This window comes from Pteropus vampyrus, unplaced genomic scaffold (genome assembly GCF_000151845.1).
Source record: "Pteropus vampyrus isolate Shadow unplaced genomic scaffold, Pvam_2.0 Scaffold117, whole genome shotgun sequence".
NCBI classification, from domain to species: domain Eukaryota; kingdom Metazoa; phylum Chordata; class Mammalia; order Chiroptera; family Pteropodidae; genus Pteropus; species Pteropus vampyrus.
Window position 1 is genome coordinate 293,554 of NW_011888898.1, and position 7,710 is coordinate 301,263.

Here is a 7,710-nt window from a genome sequence, read left to right on the forward strand (position 1 = left end):
TTTGTGTTGGAGGAGTTTTCTGTTTGTTTGCTTTTCTTAGTGTTTAGTTAGAGCTCTCAGGTCTTTGCTTTAGCTGCAGAGCTAATTATAGAGACTTGAAATGTATCTTTGTGGCATGGAGACTGTACAGAAATATTTGTTTTTTAGAACTAAGCTGAAACGCTCATAGCATTCTGACTTTTGAGATTGATAAAAAGGAAGATACTTAGAAATTTCAATAGGGCACAGAGTCCTAGAACTTTTTCCTGATATTAAAATCTTAATGTATATCTTGGCTGTGACTTCTCTGAGTCTCTATTTCCTCGTTTGACGAGCAGGAATTAAAATAACCACCCCTGGAGATTTGCCTGAGGATTGCATGAGATAATTCATGTGAGAACACCTAGAACACAATCGAATCTTTTTAAATGTATAAATGTACATTGAATATGCATCTTAAAGAAATTCACTAATGGTATAAGAATTCTATTTCTGGCAAGGTATATTAAAAAAAAAAAAAAGCAGCGTGCAGGCTGTTAGAGAAGTATGTACTGGTTTAACCTTTCAGTCACCAATAAGTAATGAGGCTTGCTGTGTGCCAGGCACTGGGGATTGAATGGTGGATATAGTTGTACAAATAAATATCTAAGTACAAACTGTGCAAAGGTGGTGGCAGAAACTCTTCTGGGGTGTGTGTGTGTGTGTGCGCGTGTGTGCGTGTGTTTAAAACAAGTTAAAAGAATGTATATTTTGCTAGTAAATTTATGTGTATAGACATAGAAAAAATTTCGGGAATAACTGGTTACAACGGTTTCTTTTTGTGAAAGAAACCAGAAAAGTCCACAGGAGAATGTCTTCTACTTTTTGTGCCATAATATTCTACAGCATTTGATATCCGCAGGGCTTCTCTGAGAGTCCGTTTGTATTTTCTTCATTAGACTTTTCTCTGTTAAAAAACAAACCCCATTATTTAAGATGAATACAGTGTTAACGGCTTGCAATATTTAACTCATCATGCCAAACCAGTTAAATGGTAAATATAAGATTATTACACCTAAAAAGAAAAGGTCATTTATATAAGCGCAAGAATTCATCAGCCCACACCAAATTATTACCAGCCCACTGGTACCCACAGAGTTTGCCCAGACAATAACACTTTCATTCAGTAGATATTTATGGAGCTCCTACTGTGTATCGCACGTTGTTTTGAGTGCTGGTAGATAAAACAAAGCCTTCAGGAGTCACGGCATAAATTCTAGTTGTAGGAAACAGACAATAAATAAGTAAACCAAATATATAATACATATTCTATAGTAATATATAGTAATCTAAGGCTATGAAGAAGGATTTAAGCATGGCTGGGAGCTGAGTGACCAGGGGAGATGGATGTGCTTTTTCTTTGTTATATAGGATACATTTTGTAGTGGCATCCACTATAGAAGGCAATCAGGAGGCCTGCCTGAGGAGGCGTCATTTTAGCATGGAATGAGCCATGCAGATAAATGAGGGAAGAATGTTCTCTGCCGGAAAGACCAGTAAAGTCTTTGAAATGGGACAGCTGGAAACCAGTAAAGCTTAGCAGTGAGCCCACAACCATTATACTAGTCTGTCCACTTGTCATAGTGTTCAAACATTTCACAATTTAAAACTTACTTTTAAAAAAGTAAAAATTAAACACTGACAGCTTTATTATCTTTGTGTATTCAGGAATCAGTTTACTTGGTTCTGGCATTGCTTCTTTTTAAGATATTTAATAAAAATAGTCAATGTGAGCGATATCTACTAGAAAAACAAAGATATATATAGCGAAATAGTTTTAAACTTCTGATAGCCATATTCGTTCACAGTCATTACAATATACTTTTCCCCATTATCCTGAGAGTATCACATGGAATATATATGTATTTTATTATTACCATTTTTGCATGCATGTATATTATTAATGCCCATTTTTATGCACTGAAAATTAAAATAGTAAATATGATCCCAAGGTTGTAAGGAAAAGGAGTCTGGGACATGTTGTTTGCAGCCTACTCTAGCTGCTTACCAGTAGGAGGGGGACTGTGATAAGGGAATGTGATCAGGTACTACTTAAAATCACAAGAAAAAAACTAATAAAAACAAAAAACGATCACGAATCTTTGCTCACCGTCTGATCATGCGTCTCGGAAGTCGCTCCCCACCGCGGTGCTCAGCTGTGACATGAAGGACCGGCTAATAAGTTATCTGTAAGTTCTCCGATTCATTCTCTCTCCCTCTGTCTCATAGTTTCAGTTCCAACCCTACGAATTCTGATTCAACTAACCGCTTCGTAACCAGTCATTTTCACTACAACTGGCTGAGCGCTAATTTAATCTTCTCTTCCTTCTTCAAATAGGACCCTGCGGGTGGTTGATCCAGAACATAGTTCCCAACCAGAGGTGGTCCAACCTCCTCGCCCCCACCTTCCAGGGGACAGTTAATGGCACTGGACACAATTTTGCTGGTCATGACTATGGCAGAAGTGGGTAGGAGTCAGGGATGCTGGCAAACACCCTGCGGGGCACAGGACAGCCCCCCACAACGAAGAACGATCCAGTCCAAACATCAATAGCGCCGAAGATGAGAAATTGGAATCTAGAGAAATTGGAATCAACGAAGAAGGGAGAAAATGAGCAAAGGGCATTGTTTACTTACGACGTCTGTGTGGTGTGTCCCGCCTAAGAAATGACACGGCGACTTTTGTCTTTGTCGACGCTGTTTCTCTTCTATTGATTACTCTTTATCATTTGTGAAGACTTGGGTGTGGGGCTTAAATAACCCCATGTCAGACCCAAGCACAATGGGACAAATGAAGACTTGAGGGCAAACGGAACCATGCGCCATAACTATAAGAGTATTCTTTGTTGCAAGACTTAGAAAAAGTCTTTAGATCCTTGGTCGAATTTAATCAGCATTTCGGTCATCTGCATATGACATCGAGCAGCAAAGTAAAATTTTCCCGAGTCCTTTGTTTCCAAATCAATGGGCAACAAAGGTTATCCCCACTCCATTCAAGCAATTTCAATGATTCTCAGATAAACGTGGGAGCAGTGGTCGAGCCATTTAAAATATACGGTGACATAAAGCATACTTATTAACCTTGTAAACATCTTATAAAAGTACAAGGGAAACTTTATGAAGACTATCCAAGTGTCCTTTTTCTATAATAATAGCCTTTGTCCTTTGAAATGTTCACGTCTATAAAATTGAATTGAACAGAACATCCTAGAAGAATGTTATTTCCAAGTCTTCTAGCAATGGAGCTGTTCAAACAGTACTTTTCAGTTTCTTAACGTTCAGAAACTCGCTTCCTCACACCAACATCAGTGCAGCTCACAAAAAGCACTTTGAACCCATGTGTAACCAACTATCAAAAGGGATTCAAAACAAGGCTAATTGAACACTGAGTTTTTGAAGTTCTCAAATGACGATCCCAGGTTTTTTCTTGAAAACACCAACAGCGTCAGCTTGGCAGGAAGCGGGAATTAGACAAGAGAATTGATTGAGATCCACCTCCAAATTGGAGGAAAAAATGTCCAATAAGAAACCGAGGTTTGAAATCACCGTATGTTATATTATCCATCATCCAGATGGCCTCCAGCATTACTGCTTGGCGTGTGAGCTGCCAGCCGCTCCCCGAGAAATGTACCTGAGCAAGGGGAATGCGGCCTTTCCCAGGAAAAGCAAGCCTCTCATCTCTCCACCCACCTCTCTTTCCATCTCTCCGTTCGGTCTGCATGATTTGCAACCCGCTTCTGTGTTCCCAAAGCCAGTGAAACTGCGGTCTCCACTAAGGGGACTGAGGCCAAATACAGTCACTGCTTCACTGTATCTTTCTCTTTCTGAACCCTTCGAACCACTGATTTCCAATTTCTCTTTAATAGACCAAGTGCAGGGAGGCAAAGGCAAGCTGGAAAACCACACGGGGGAGATTTCGCCAAGAAAAGAGCAGTCTAAATCCTTAGGCCTCACTCCAGCCTACAAAGACGAAGTGGCAGGAAACTACCAGAGATAATCGAATGAGCTCAGAGCCGGTTTTTTTTTTTTTTTTTTTTTTAAAGGTGGGGGTGAGTAGGAATCTGGGAATTCTGCCCAGGAAAACCCAGTGAGAGAGAGAATTTCACCTCTAAAATCCCTGACGTTTGTTGCCAGTGATTCAGTACATACCCGACCAAAAAAAAAAAAAAAAAAAAGTTGTCTAGCTGGTCCTGCTGCTTCTGCTGGCTACTATGGAAAGAAGTCAACAGAACCTTATCGGGTTCAGTTACGGCTGACTTGGACATTATTTTCAAGTAAATATTTATCATTTCAATGTTATTCCATTGCTGCCACTGCTGGCTTTGTGTTGGATTGACTGACACATTGTCTTGGAGGAAGCCGACTCCATAGCAACAAGCCGGAGAGGCCTGTGCTGCCACTGAGCTGTCCTTTCTGTGGCCACTGGGAGGGGGGTGGGGGAGTACCTGGCGACTGTGGCCCGCTGGGGCTTTGCTGTTATCCTGTCACATTGCAGCTAAATTGAGAAACGTTCCTCCTTTGGCCACTGGGCTCCTCCAGTGGTGTTTACTGATCACTGCGCATCTCAATGAATTCGACACACACACCGGCATTTTTCTTCCTTCTCTCTTCATTCAGGAAGTGGCCAGCCAAGCCCTGAGATTCTTTCTGCTCGGCTGATATAAACAAATTGCAGAGGAAGTCAAGTCAAACTTTCCCTTGCTTCTTTTGTTCTCCCAACTAGTAATTCAGAAAACAGAGCCAACTTTTCTTTTCTTTTTTTTTTTTTGGATGCCTTTTAAAGATTGCTCTTAACGGGAAAGGCAGAAACCCTCCTGTTTGTTTGGTTTTTTCCCTTAAACACAGATACTCCTAAACTGATTTTTTTTTCCAAACCTGCAGAAATGCCCTGGAAAGTTTTTTTGGTTTTTTTTTTAAGGTTGCTATTTAAGACTTTTCAAACCAAATTGTTCCCTTGACATTGCACAGTTACCTGATTGTTTTTCCCTTTGAATTTCAACCAGGAGAGCAATAAGGAGCTTTGCAGGGACAGTGCTCTGAAGCCCTAATCCACAGCCAAGGAGAGCTAAGGGTCCCAATTCAATAAGGGTGACAATACAAGGCGTGCACCAGAGAGGAGACATCATATCTGTGTCATCTACAGATACTGCTCGAAAAATCATACATAATTAAGCCCTTCTCACAGTGGAGGCTACTTGAAGCTTTATCACCAGCTGGTAAGATTTCATCTCTGGATTTTACCAGTGGCCTCGAGAGTGAACGTTTTCCACCAGAGAGACCTGATGATCTGGGCGACACGCTTACCGCACCTGTTCTAGTCATCTAATAAAAGATGCTCTGCACTAAAAAAGGAAAGGAAAACAGAATGGAGCTGTATAACAAATATTTGTAGGGTGTCCCCGAGGTGGCTTCCCAGATGAGATGTTCTGTTCTATTAATCCTGGTGCAACAAATAAAGAAGATGTGACAGGCACATGGACGTCTGCGTGCCCACCTTGCTTGTCTTCAGTTGGCCCTCTCTGGAAGCAGGTGGGTACTACTTTGAAGACAGCCCTATTTTCTAGTGAGGCATGTTAGGGTTCAAGGATAGCCTCAAGCTACTTACTGAGTCTCTGTATTCCCTTCTGTAAAATGAGGATGCATTGTAACATGGCAGTACTGTTTATATGGGTTAGTAACAATATGTATGGAGAGAGAGAGAGAGATAAAGAAATACATCTCACATCTAACCCAATGTGTGGCATATGTCAGGTTCTCGATTAAAAGGTAGTTATTATTAAAATTCAGAATGCCGTGTGACTTCTGGGTCAGGAAAAACTAACATTGATAGAATGTGAACTTTATAGTATTTGCAAAGTGACTCTATGTCAGAACATGTTTGCTCAGTCTTGATCGTCTCCCTCTTTATCTATAAATCCATATATACCGTAGATATTTATAAACCAAAGGTATATAAGATCATTTATGCAAGTTGTATTTGTGTGTTATTGAATAAACAGTGGATGAAAGGAAAATGTGAAGTTCTGAGACCTGGCTTCAATTCACGTTTTCTCTTATATTCCTTAAACTGTTTATTTCCTTGTCTTCATTCTCCTCGCTGTTGACTATTTTCCAGGCGTGTATTTCTCTTGAACAACAGCAGATGAGAAGATGATTTAATGTGCATTGCGGGAGAGACAGAGAGACAAACAGAAAACCCAGGGGCAGGGACTGCTTGGAGGCCTCCAAGGTATGCAGGTCAGTGTTAGATGCTGTGTGCACCTCCGCACCCCATAACTGGTTCTGAAGCTTTGATGTCAAAAACATGCAGTACCTACAATGTTCCTGAATTTGTGTCAAGCAAATTAAGCTATCACGCATTGATGCAATTACAGTACATTTATAGAATTCAACAATCTCATTCAATAAACTTTATCAAATACCTACTGGGTGCCAGGAAGTAGGATACAAAAAAGATTAGTCATCAGAGCTGGCTTGCCCAATACGAAAACGAGACACACACTTGAAGTACCAGAAAAGCAGGGACATCGCCACAACCCCTTCTTGCCTACCAAAGAAACCAACCAGAAAATTCAGAAGAGTTATTTCATTTCGACGTACACATATGTTTCTGTGTCTTTAAAAAAAATGATACTTCATTTTAGTTTGCTTTTGATTTTATTTTTTAATTGGGTACAGACCCTGAGATAGTGTGTATTATAGTTCAGAAAATACTCCTCCCCTGCTCCTACTTTGGGTGGAATACACTCCCCATCTCGACTGATGCTGGACCTGGTCACGTGCCTTTGATGGCTAAGAGGCTGCTGGCGAGCACCGTGCAAGCCGAGCTTTGAAATGTGTTTGCGCGGCAGGTCTTGCTCTTCTGCTCTTTCGATATTTCTGTGAGAAGCACATGCCTGCTCATCCAAGGAGGATGAAAGACACCTAGAATGGACCTGGGCACAACCCGCAACTTGAAGCCCAGCCCAACACAGTCTAGACCATCTGAAAACCAGCCAATGTGCAGATGCTTTCGTGAGATTAAATAATTACTGTTTTAAGCCACTGAGTTTGGGCGATTTGTTACATGGCATTATTATGACAAAAGCTGCCTGATGTAGGCCCCATAATATTTATAGGTCTTAATCTGGCCATGGGCCTACCGATACAGATACTAAAATAGGGAGGAAAGCAAATTTAATTTTTAAAAAATGCTTCAAATTCTTGCCTTACTGATTTGACTTTGTTATGTAAATCAAGGTCAATTATAGCCTTTCATGCACTAACTGAAACTTGAGTCTCATGATATTTAAATGAAGCAGTATATGTTTAAAGAATAAGAGGTATAACTTATTCAGCACTAGATAAAGCTTTCATTCCACAAAGTGCTTCATTCCAAAAACACGTGTTCGCTTAAAGAGATACTAGTTATGCTCTTTTGAGTAAGACCTTGAAGATACGATATTGAATGTTAATAACTAACCTTTATCAATCATTCATTACCAGAGACCAGATGCCGTTCTTAGTGTTTTATCTACACCGACTTCTTGAATCCTCAAAACTTAATGTGCTGGTTACTATGACTGTCCCCATTTTACAGATGAGAAAAGTGAGGAGCCAAGAGGCTAAGTGACCTACCCAAGCTTCCACAATTTGTAAGGGACACAGCTGGGATCTGGGCCTACGCCGTCTGGTTTCAGAGCTCACACTCTT

At 40.6% G+C, this 7,710-nt stretch overlaps 2 long non-coding RNA genes across 2 annotated transcripts in view; one reads left to right on the plus strand and one right to left on the minus strand.

Moving 5' to 3' along the window:
- Positions 1-723: 723 nt before the first annotated feature.
- Positions 724-4,144, minus strand: LOC111743634. The gene is made up of 2 exons (XR_002781806.1): positions 2,129-4,144; positions 724-925 (listed from the first exon to the last, which is right to left on the minus strand). It is a non-coding gene; the product is annotated as an uncharacterized LOC111743634 (long non-coding RNA).
- LOC111743635 overlaps positions 4,141-7,710 on the plus strand; it is a 6,337-nt gene continuing 2,767 nt past the window's right edge. The window contains exons 1-3 of the long non-coding RNA XR_002781807.1: positions 4,141-4,292; positions 5,022-5,547; positions 6,134-6,255. This is a non-coding gene — a long non-coding RNA (uncharacterized LOC111743635). The remainder of the gene's footprint in view (positions 4,293-5,021; positions 5,548-6,133; positions 6,256-7,710) is intronic.